The sequence below is a fragment of the Sciurus vulgaris genome (genome assembly GCF_902686455.1).
Source record: "Sciurus vulgaris genome assembly, chromosome: 16".
NCBI lineage: Eukaryota > Metazoa > Chordata > Mammalia > Rodentia > Sciuridae > Sciurus > Sciurus vulgaris.
The window spans coordinates 42,498,860-42,511,336 of NC_136477.1; the positions used below are offsets into that span (position 1 = coordinate 42,498,860).

Genomic DNA, 12,477 nt, shown 5'->3' on the forward strand with positions numbered 1-12,477 from the left:
GGGTTACTAACTTTGCACTAGCTGGATTTTATAAAATTGCAATTGGGAGGGTGATCTGTTGTCTAAACAACTTGCTTCCAAACATTTATTTATGTAATATCAGGCTCAGACTCTTAAAAAAAAAAAAAAAAAAAAAAACTTTGTTGAATTTTCTGTCACTTAAGACACGTGTGCTTTTCTAAGGAATTACATTTTCTTATATGCAAAAAAAGGAAGGTGGCAGAGAGCAATGCTGGGGATGTATACTTCGTTTTCATTTGATTTAAGATGCTTAAATCGCTCTGTTTTCCTAAGCCTGGGTCTGGTACAGAGCTCTGTGTCCTGTGCTCAGTGCCCGTTGACAAAGGCAATAACAACCATCAGTGCCATAAAGTAAGGACACAAAGAAACAAAACTAAACAAAAAAGCTGCTGTTTGTCAGGGGGAATCCAAAGGAGAATTCTGCATTGTAAAATTACTAATTCACAAATTCTAAATAATTTTAAAACACATTGTATATATGTAATCAAACTTCTTAGGTATTCTGTTTAGTTTCCACTTGCATAATTATTTGTTAACCTAATTAATTATTTTATATAATCATTACTTGTGGATAAATGTAACAAAGTCCTATAATCCAAGATTAAAAATGCAATATAAAATATTATACATTTCAAAATTGCCAAGAGAGTAGACTTTTAATGTTTTTGCCACAAAAAAATGGTAATTAGGTGAATTGATAAGTTAACTAGCTTGATTTAAAATTCCACAATGTATATATATTTATATCAAGATCATATACAATATGATTTCTCAATAAAAAGTTTATCATATTATCCATTGTTCTTTGGGTAGTTTTTGTCTTTACACTATGCCTCCAATTCGTTTTGAGTTAAATTTGTTTTTGTATAAGGTGTGAGACCACATCTTACATTTTTTAACATGTATATGAATGATCAACTTTGTTAAAAATCAGTTGATCATATTTGTAAATATATTTTTGTATTGTCTATTCTATCCCAGTCTTGTTATATAATTAATCTTATAATCAACTTTATAATAAGTCTTAAAATCAGGAAAATACATATTTCTTATTTTAATATTCTACCTGAAATTGCTTTTTAAAATTTTTTTTTAGTTTTACAGACTGCATTTTATTGTACACAAATGGGATACAACTTTTCATTTCTATGGTCTTGCACAATGTAGTGTCATACCCTTCATGTAATCATAGATGTACATAGGGTAATGATGTCTGTCTCATTCTACCATCTTTCATATTCCTGCCCCTCCTCCCTCTCATTTCCCTCTACATAATCTAAAGTTCCTCCATTCTTCTCTCATCCCCCACCCTCCACCCCCATTATGTACCATCATCCACTTATCAGGGAAAACATTCAGCCTTTGGTTTTTTGGGGGCTTATTTCACTTAGCATGATATTCTCCAATTTCATCCATTTTTCCCACACACACTTCAGATAGAGCACTAATCTCCAAAATTTACAAAGAACTTACAAAACTTTACACCAAAACTACAAAAAACCCAATCAATAAATGGGCCAACGAACTGGACAGACACTTCACAGAAAAAGACATAACGTGTGATTAATAAATACACGAAGCGTCCAACATCTCTAGTAATTAGAGAAATGCAAACTAAAACAACTGTAAGATTTCATCTTACTCCAATTAGAATGGCTATTATTAAGAATACAAGCAATAATAGATGTTTGCAAGGATGTGTGGGAAAAAGGCACACTCATACATTGCTGGTGGAGTTGCAAATTGGTGCAGCCACTCTGGAAAGCAGTATGGAGATTCCTCAGAAAACTTGGAATGAACCCACTTTTTGACCCAATTATCCCACTCCTCGGTTTATACCCAAAGACTTAAAAATTAGCATACTACAGTAACATATCCCAAATTGTTTTTATTCTAGTTGTTTTTCTTTCCAGATGAATTTAGAATAAGTTCATCGATATATGCAAAAATCACTTCTGGGATTTTGATAGGAATTGCTTTAAATACATACATAGATTTGTTGAAATTCATATCTTTAGTATGTGAAATTTCCCAATCCATGAGTTCAGTATGAGGTTACTGAGGTTTTCTTAATTTCCTTTATCAGCCCTGCATAGTTTCAGCAACTTGTTTTGTTAAATTTACAACTGTTTAATTTCCTTAGATGACCATGAACATTATTTTTTTAATTTGTTTTCTTTAGTTAATTGCTAATAAAATAAATATAATAGGTTTTCATTCATCAAAGTACTATAGTTTATCTTACATTCTGTGATCTTGCTGAATTAGCTTACTAGTCCTAGGAAATTTTTCTAGATTATTGGTTATGTTCAATATAGCCATCATGTAATCTTCAAATAGGGACAGCTTTCATTTCCTCCTTTCTAAATTGTTTGTCTTTTATTTTCTTTTTCCTTTTTCTTTGAAACTGGAGAATTTCCAGCACCAAGAGTGGAGAGATAGACATACACATGTTACTCTTAACTTACGGGGTAAAACATTCAGTCTTTCACCATTAGAAATAATGTTAACTATAGGCTTTTGCAGATGTCTTTTTTTTTTGTTTAAGTTGAGGATATTCCACTTTCATACCAAAATCTCTGGGAGGTTTTATCATTAATGATTATTGAATTTTATCAAATTCTTTGCTTTACATATTGATACGATTTTGTGATCTTCATTATTTAGTTTGTTCATATGGAGAACTAATTGTCTGATTTTTTAATATTGAACAAGTCTTGCATCCCCACAATAACCACTTCTCAATTGTGCTGTATGCTTCTTTTAACATATTGCTGGATTCTATTTGTTAATATTTTAAGGGATTTTTGAAACTATTATGAGGGAAATTGACCTTTAGTTTTATTTTTGTTTCTACTTTGGTTTTAGTTTTGAATTTTCATAATAAATGCACAGAGGAATGTTCCCTTCTTATATAATTTCTAAAAGATATGTGTATTCTTGCTAATTATTTAAATATTTATTAGCATTCACTAGTGAAACCCTCTGGACCTGGAGATTTCTATTTTGAGTTCTTAAATTATGAAGTCCATTTCCTCAATAGTTATGGGAATATACAAGTTATCTATTTCATATTGTGTGTGTTTGTTAGTTGTTATTGGAGGAATTGTCACATTTCATCTAAGTTGTTAACTCCACCTTTATGGACATGTCTGTTGTGTGTGTTCATCATCTTTTGATGTTCACAGAGTCTTTGATATCCACTTTAGTAAAATACACTGTTTTACTCTTTTTTAATATTTCATTTTGTTGATTGACATGTATTAATTGTAATTCTTAATGGGGTTCAGTTGATTGTCTACACATGCATATAGTGTGTGCTAATGGAATTCAGCCTCCCTCTAGCCACATACCACTCTTCTTAATCATTAATAATTATTCTTCTGCATTCAGATTGACTTTCGTAGCTTCCACATGTGAGAGAGAACATGTGGTACTTGTATTTCTGTGTCTGGTTTATATCACTTAACATAATTTTCTCCAGTTTTGTTCATCTTTCAGCAAATGACAAGATTTCATTATTCTTTGTGACTGAATAAAATTTTATCCAGTATACATACTATATTTTCTTTATCCAGGCACCCACTTTGGGGCACCTGTTTTGATCCCATAGTTTAGCTGTTGAAATGAATAGTGCAGCAATAAACAAGGACATAAAAACACCTTTTGGTCATGCTGATTTTATTTCCTCTGAATATATACTCAAAAGTGGGACAGAGGGATCATTTGGTAGATATATTATTAATTTTTTGAGGAACTTCCATAGTGTTTTCCATTATGACTACACGGACTTACATTTCTACCAAAAGTTTATGAGTGCTTTTTTTCTCCACATCCTCACCATTATTTATCATTTTTTTTTGTTTTGTTTTGATAATGACTATTGTAACTGGAGTGAATATAATATCTTATTATATGTAAATGAATACTATCTTATTATGTTTTAATATGTATTTCTCTGATGACAATGGTATTGAGAATTTTTTCTACATATTTCTTAGTCATTAGTATTTCTTGTATTGAAAAACATTTATTCAGATCATTTGCCAACTTCTTGATTGAACTATTTGGATTTTTGTTAAGTACTATGAGTTACTTTTATGTTCTGAATAGAAATTCTTTGTCAGATGAATGTAGGCCAACATTTTCTCTTTCACTAAGTTGCCTCTTCATTCCATTGATGTTTTGCTTTGCTGTGCCGAAATTTTTCAATCTGAAGCATTTCAACTTGTTTATTTTTGTTTGTGTTTCCTGTGACTTGGTAGTCATACCAAAAAAATATTATTGCCTATAATAATATACTGGACTTTCCCTTATGTTTTCTTCTAGTAGTTTTATAGTTTCCTGTTTTAAATTTAGATCCTTGATTAATTTTTAATATACATATATATTTTGTTATAGATGGAAAATACTATTTATTTATTTTTAATGTGGCACCACATTAAAAATAAATAAAGGATTGAACCAAGTGCCTCACATGGGCTAGGAAAGTGCTCTACCACGAGCTACAACCCCAGCCTCAAGATCTTCAATTAATTTTAAGTTGATTTTTGTACATGGTGAGTGTTAGGGTTCAAATTTTAATTTTCCACATGTAGGTATCCAGTTAACACAGGATCATTCATTGAAAAGACTATCCTCTTTCCGTTGTATGTGTTTGACACCTTTGTCAAGAATCAGTTGAATGTAGATGTGCGGGTATATTTTTGTGATCTCTATTCTATTTTCTTGGTCTGTGTCTGTTTTTATATCAGTACCACACTATTTTAGTCACTATGACTCTGTAGTATGTCTTGAAATCAGGTATTGTGGGGCCACTGGTTTTTTATTTAAAATTGCTTTGGTTACTCAGGGTCTCTTGTGCTTTCATTTGCAGTTTAGGATTTTTTTTCCCTAGTTCTGTGAAGAATGACATGGGTATTTTGATGAGATTGCATTGAGTCTTTGGATCCCTTGGGAAATATGGACATTTTAATGATATTAATTCTTACAACCCATAACTTGAGAATTCTTTCCATCTTTTTGTGTCTTACTCAATTTCTTTTGTTTATATTTTGTGATTTCCATTTCAAATGTTTTTCACTTCCTTGGTCAAATTTATTCCTAGGTATTTTAATTTTGTTTTGTTTTATTTGTATTTATTGTAAACAAGAGTGCTTTCATGATTTCTTTCTCAGAAAACTCATTATTGTATGTAGAAAAGCTGTTAATCGTTGTATGTTTATGTGTCCTGCTATGTTACTGAATTAATATATCATTTCTTACAGTCTTTTGGTACATTCTTTAGGTTTTTCTGAATATAGAATTTTTAATATGCAAACAGAGGTAGTTTGACTTCATCCCTTACTATTTATATGCCTTTTATTTTCCTTACCTAATTGTGCTGACTAAAACTCTCCATACTATATTGAATAAGGGTGGTGAGAGTAGACACCCTTGTCTTCCAAATCTCAGAGGAAATGTTTTTGGATTTTCCCCATTCAAAATGGTACAGGCTATATGCATATATTCCACATATCTTCATATGTGGAAGTAAGAGCAAAATAATGGAAAAAGTGGGGAGATCCTATGAAAATAGAAGGGAGGTCAGCAGAGTAGATGAAGGACATAGAGGGGGAGGGAGGATGATGAGAAGAGGGAGAAACAACAGAATGATATTGACCCAGTTATGCCATGGACATATATGAATATACCACAGTGAATTTCACCTTTATGTGTATCTATAAAGCATCGATTTTTTAAACATTATAAATAAATAGAAGAAAGACTAGAAGAAGATCACTAGAAGGAGATCAGAGAATGGGAGGAGGGAATGGAAAGAGGAAGTACTGGGAATAAAATGGAGCAAATATATTTCATACATATATGATTATGTCAGAATGAACATAATGATTATGTATGACTACACACATTAATAAAAACACTGAAAAACTAGTATGTTGAGGGATGATCCTTCTATACCAGTTTGTTCAAGGTTTTCATCATGAATAGATATTGAATTTTATCAGATGTTTTTCCTACTAGGATCATCAACTGGAATGATCACGATTTTTTCTTTCATTTTGTCAACGTGATACATTATGTTAATTGATATGTCTATCACCACATGACATTGATGTGAACTGTACTTAAATCTCTGTGATAAATTTCCCTTGATCCTGACAGATAATATTTTTGTGTGCTAAAATTCAGTCTGCTAACATTTTCTTGGTATTTTTTGCATCTGTGTTGAATTGGGTGTTAAGGAAGTGATGCTCATACTTTTAGAGTTGTTACATCATCTTGTTAAACTTATCTTCCCTTGACCATTATATAGTGACATTTCATTTTTTTACAGTTTTTGTGTTTAAGTTTATTTTTTCTAATCTAAGAATAGTTATTCTTGCTTACTTTGGGATTCATTCATACTGTATACATTTTTTCATCTTTTAACTTTTAGTCTGTGTGTGTGTTTATGGGTGAAGTGAGTTTCCTCTGGACAAAAATCTCATTGTGTCTTATTTGATATCCTTTCAAAGAGTCTTTGTCTTATATTTAGAGATTTAGTCCCTTTTCATTCAAGGTTATTATGGATATATAAGGACTTAGGCATCTAACTTTTTTTAAATTTCTGTTTGTTTTGATTGTTATTCATTCTATTCTTCCTCTCTTCTTGTTTATCTTTGGTGGTTTGTGAGTGTTCGTGTGTGTGTGTGTGTGTGTGTGTGTGTGTGTATACTCTACCAGTGGGTTTTATCTTCGCATGTGTTTTCAAGATGGCAGTTGTCTTTCTTATTATTCTAGACAGAGGACTCTCATACCACCTTTTGTAAAGCCAATCTGATGATGATGAATTCCTTGTTGGGTTTTTTTTCTGTCTTAAAAATTTTTATTTATTTTTTCATTTCTGACAGGTACATTGGTGTCTGGAGTCAAGGTATTCCTCTTTCCTCTTCTGCAGTGCACCCAAATGTGATAAGGAAAAGAAGGAGAGACCATGTAAACAGTATGGTGGTTAACCCCAACTTTGTCATTAATGCATACCAAATAAGGCATGATTGCCAAGGGGGAAGGAGATGGCATGAGCAATGTGTGGGTACCAGCTTTCTGTCTTGGCATTGGTGCAAGTCCACATGTGGCTGGCCATTCCTTTGATCTTAGAAGACAGGAATCCTTGTCTCCTGGAACTTGAGGAAAACACCCTCCATTCCTACCTGTATTGGGATTCCTATCCCCTGAATTACAGGAATCGAAGCAGAGTTTGGTGATGGGGACCAGTTACTCTTCTGAGTTAATTTGGGTTTATTGGGCTGCAACCCTTCAAGCCAGTCTGGTAGAATTTCTATGGGATCTAGAGATGAAAATATGCAGGGTTACCCAGTTTCTAGGGAAGCAGGAATTGAAACAATAGTTCACTTCTTTAGATGGCAACTAGCTACTGTACCCTGAGCTCTGGATCTAATGGGGAGATGACGTAAGGCCCTTCTCCAAAGTAAAGCAACTGTCAAGACGATAGGTTGCTTCCTTAATTGGGCTACCAGCCTGTGATGACTAAAAGTTTCCAGTGCTAGGAACGGCTGGCATCTGCCCTGATAGAGTTTGCTGGAACTTACCCTTACCCTACCTAGACCTCACCTCCAGCTCCAGCTTGGAAGCCAGGATTGTGTTTGCTGGGGCACTTTTTCTTTTTATGCTGTCATCCTGGGTCTGAGATTGTTACAAGGTTAAATTCTATTTCTTGTTGATTTCTAGCATTTCCCATGGTCACTCACCTCAAAATGCAGCTATCCACACATTGCTTTAGTTTCTCTTTGTGGAGAAGGAGATGAATGCCGAGCACCTCTATTGGACCATCTTGGAATCCCCATTTTATTTTTGATATTGGCAATTTGTGTCTTTTCTACTTTTTCTCTTTCATTCTTGCTAGAAGTTTGCAATTTTACTGATCTTTTCAAAGAAATAGATGTTTTCTCCATTTTTTTCTATAGTTTTGCTGTTTTCAACTTCACTTATTCCTTCCATTGTCATCATTATTTCCTTCTTTCTGTTTGCTTTGAGTTTATTTTACTCTTTATTTTTCATTTTTAGATAGTTTCTTGAGGTACTATATTAGATCATCTATTTGACACTTTTATAATGTATGTATTTAGTACCAAAATTTTCCTCTTGGCATTACTTTTGCAACAGTTTATGGATTTTGATAGAATTTTAAAAATTTTCATTCAGTGAAATGTAGCATTAAAAAATTCCCCTTAAGACTTACTCTTCAACCATGTATCATTTAGAAGTGTGTTGTTTAGTTTCCAAGTGTTTGGGGATTTTTCTGTTATCATTTTGTTATCAGTTTACTTCTGGTTTGCTTACACTATGATATAAGAACTTACTCTGAATTATTTCAATTAAAATTGTTGACTGCTTTATAATCAAGGATATGGTCTGTATTTATATATATATATATATATATATATATATATATATATATTTGAAGGACACTTGAAAAGCATGTGAATTCTTCTGTCCTAGGGTGAACTTTTCCGTAAATGTGGATTAGATTCTGTTGATTGAAAAGACTACTGAATTCTTCTATATACATATTGGTTTTCTTTCTTGTTTTTCTAATAATTGTTGAAAGAGGATATTTCTGTCTCTAACTGTAATTGTGGATTTGTTTGTTTCTCCTCTCAATTCCATCAGTTTTTGCTTCACATATTTTATAGCATGATTGTATGGTACATACACATTTAGAATCTTTATAACTTTCTAGGTATTTTTTGGAATATCGTTTTGAGTTATCTATAGTGTTTCTGAGGTTATTGCTTTATGAGAGTTTTAAGTGGTTGCTCTACATATTATATATACATAATTTATTATAGTCTATGTCATTTTACTATTTCATATCAAATATAGAAACTTTACCTTCTTTAATATCCCTTTTACTCTCCCTATTTATGATTTTCATAAATATTTTCTCTATATTCATTTAGAACTTCTATGGACCAGGGTGGACTATGTGGTGATGAGTATCCTGACCTTTTGCCTGACCTCCTGACATCAGCCCAGAAGAGGTGCTTTATAATTGTCAGGTTAGGTGAAAAATCTAGGTTCCCCACTGGTCTCTACTGACCTTGCAAAGGGCAGTTATCACCTGGTGGCACTGAAATTCCTGGCTGCCTTCTCTCACCTCTCTAAAACATAAAAGTGGAGTGTTGAAGACCTCATTACAGCCTGGAAAGAGTAGAAACCTAGGCTTCTCATTTCATCCTTGCTGTAGTAGGTGGGGGATGGGGCCACAGATTTTTCTGTGGTGTTTGATTTTGAGTATAGTGGTAGAATCTACAGCTTTTTGTTTTGCTTAGCTACCCCATTACCGATCCTTTAGATAGATATTTTTGGTGAGGTTATCTCTACCCATTGGCATATCTGGCTTGTTGGATTCTTGATTTCCAGGTTTGGAATATATTAGTTAAAAAAAAAAAAATCCAGACAACTCACCATTGTATTTTTTCTTGGGTCTCAAGAGCCAATCTTCCTTCTATCCACTTTTCAGAATCTTCTTCTGTTTGAGTCATATATACTATCTAAGCATCATAGTTGTACTTAGTGGGAAAAATAGGGGAAAATACATGAATTCCATCTCCTAGCCCAGTCCATCCTGAAGAACAGAGTGCCTTGAAGGTTATATGTCATGCCCTAAGCTCTGCCTATGGACAAATATGGATGCCTCCACATGTGACATCAAGAACAGATGTGGCACTCAAGGCATCCCTAGTTTTTTGCTAGCATCCCTCTATCTAACCTACATAGCCATTTTAAAATCACACATGGTCTTCTAAAACAAGCTTCTCCAGGAGTTTGATTAGAGAGGCATAAAGAAAATAAAGGTACATAAGGCTCACTTACTGACAGCATCCATCACTTGGAGGGAATTATTTAACTTGTTCCTCCTGTGGGACTCCTAATTATCACAAGGAACCACACATTACTGTGAATCACTTGAGATACAGGGTCAGTCAGCCCACCCACCTGTACTATAAGAGGCCTGATTTTATTAGCTTCAACCAATCTTCATAGATGAATGTCAAGAAAGCCTGGATTATCTTTATAAAAGGAATCACATAGCATTACTTAGCACATTGATCATTTATTCTAGCCAAGTTGTCACTGGATTTGATTTTCAGAGCATCTGGCTAATAAAGACAGCAGCAAAAGATGAGAGATTTAAAAAAAATAAGGAAATGGTATGGAGTCTGTCAGGGGGACTGGATGGGGAATAAGGTGCTCTAGCCTTTAAACTGAAAGAATTGCCAGTAGTGATGTGTAAGAGTAGGAAAGGGTAGATGGTATTAGGTTGTCACTCCTCAGCATCCTCATCTCTAAATTGGGACCATAATGTTTACCCTCATTATCTCCAAGGGTGTTTGTGAAGCTAAGCTACATGGTCGAGAACAATGCTTCTCCTTCATTAGTGACTGAGTAAATCCCTCTTTATTGTCAAATTTGCCTTTATCAATGCTTTGTCCTTCTGTCTTTCTCACATTCCCATCTCCCTCCCCAGTACACTTCTATTCAAGGCATCTACAGGAAAAGGGAGAAACAAAGAAAGAAGAGCCAGGATCCATGGGGTATAATGGAATAGGCCTGGCAATGACAGTTTTTCTTCTATCATCATAAATGCTGCTGGCATGAGACCAGATGATGGGTAAGAAGAACATGGGAAAAAGGAATGCAAGTTAAGAAGTTTCATCCATTCACAAAAATGTTCTAATCACATAGTAGATGTCAGGTTCTATGCTAGACCATAAATAATAAAAGTATATGGCCAGTCTTGCTATGTGGAAGGATAGACAATGAAACAAATATAAAATAGAGTACTACTCAAGAGATTTATGCTAATTTTTGGACACATAGTTTTCCTCATTCTGCATAGGTGCTCAGAAAAGTAAGATTTCACTGAGGTTGTAATATTTAAGCTAAGTCTTGTAAAGGATGAGAAGGAGTTTTAAAAAAGAGGGATAAAGAAATAATTGATGCAAGAAAGGTAAGGAGAAAAGTTTGTAGCATCAAAGATTAGAAGGGACAGCATCAGGTTATAATTTACCAATAGCAAAAAAGTTACCGGAAAAAGAGAGATAAAATAGACATTGCAAATACAATTGGAAAGCAAAGTGAAGTTTGTACATTTCAAGTATCATAAGGAAATCTGGTCTTGCAGGTTGCTTTTTAAGTTAGTGACATTTTATTTAGGAACAAGAATTCCCTCCACTCACCTATTTTCTTTCTAAAACATCAGAGGTTTTATGTTTGAGAGGAGAATAAAAACTCTCGACTCTCGATTCCTTTACATAAATAGACCATGCAAGGCACTTGAAGTCATGTTGATTCACCTGTTTTCTTACTGGATTTGATAGGCCACAAGCCCTGGAATTCTCTCAAGAGTATACAAAAACAGAACAGGGAAGATCAAGAAGTTATTGTTGAAAGAGATTGACATCAAAGGAGTGACATCTATTCTTGCATTTATACATGTTAAATCTACCAAGAGCTCTCTCCAGAATTTCTGGTCACTGATCACAAACCTGAGCTCCACTTCCAACATGTAGGAAATACATATGTTATTTTGCTCATATAACTTTAAAAAAATATAATATATATACATATATATATATATAATATATATATGTATACATTCTGAATTTATCACTTGTCTGTAAAAATAAGACCTGGCTTTCACGGTCAACATTTCTTTATAACAAAAAGAGACTGCAGAGCTCCCATCTCCTTTAGATAGAGCCTATACTCCAGAGCTTACCATATCACCATCCCCCCTTTGTTTCCTTATACATATTCCCACATTTACTCTTCTTACTGACCCAAATAAATTCTAACCTCTGAATCCTTACACAAATAAAGCAATTTCAAATATAACACACTTGATTTTGACGACATACCTTATTATGGGTTTACCCAAATGCAGAACCAAAGACATGGTTTTGGGTACAAATAGTTTATTTGGGAAGTGATCCCAGGAAGCCTTCATATAGGAGTTGGGACAGAGTAGAGAAAATCATCAAAGAGGTGTAAGATAATTGGCAACTTATTTCATGCAGCAACCAGGAATCTTCTGTACAACCTTATAAAACAAAATAGTCACGTGGTGGAGCAAGAAAATGGAAAACTTTATCCATCACTTCTCCCTTATCACAGAGAGTCATTCCTGTTTCAACAAGTTTACATTAGAAAGCACAATTGTACTCTATTGTACTATGCTTAGCATTACAAAATATCAAAACTTTGGGTTAATGCTCGGGATTTTGGGTTATCATATCCTATCTAGATGCAAGAATAAAGAGTTCTCTTTGCTTTCAAATTCCCCTGTGGGGAACCACCCCTGGCTTGTATGAGAACCAAACTTGATTGAGTTATTAGACAGGAGGATCTGGCCTCAGGAACTGCCTGAGTCGTGTGGTTATCCTGCAT

At 33.8% G+C, this 12,477-nt stretch overlaps 1 long non-coding RNA gene across 1 annotated transcript in view; it reads right to left on the reverse strand.

The window, feature by feature from the left end:
• Positions 1-1,106: 1,106 nt before the first annotated feature.
• The window catches only part of LOC306646543, a 402,794-nt gene continuing 391,423 nt past the window's right edge, over positions 1,107-12,477 (reverse strand). Inside the window, exon 2 of the long non-coding RNA XR_013759872.1 lies at positions 1,107-1,286. This is a non-coding gene — a long non-coding RNA (uncharacterized lncRNA). The remainder of the gene's footprint in view (positions 1,287-12,477) is intronic.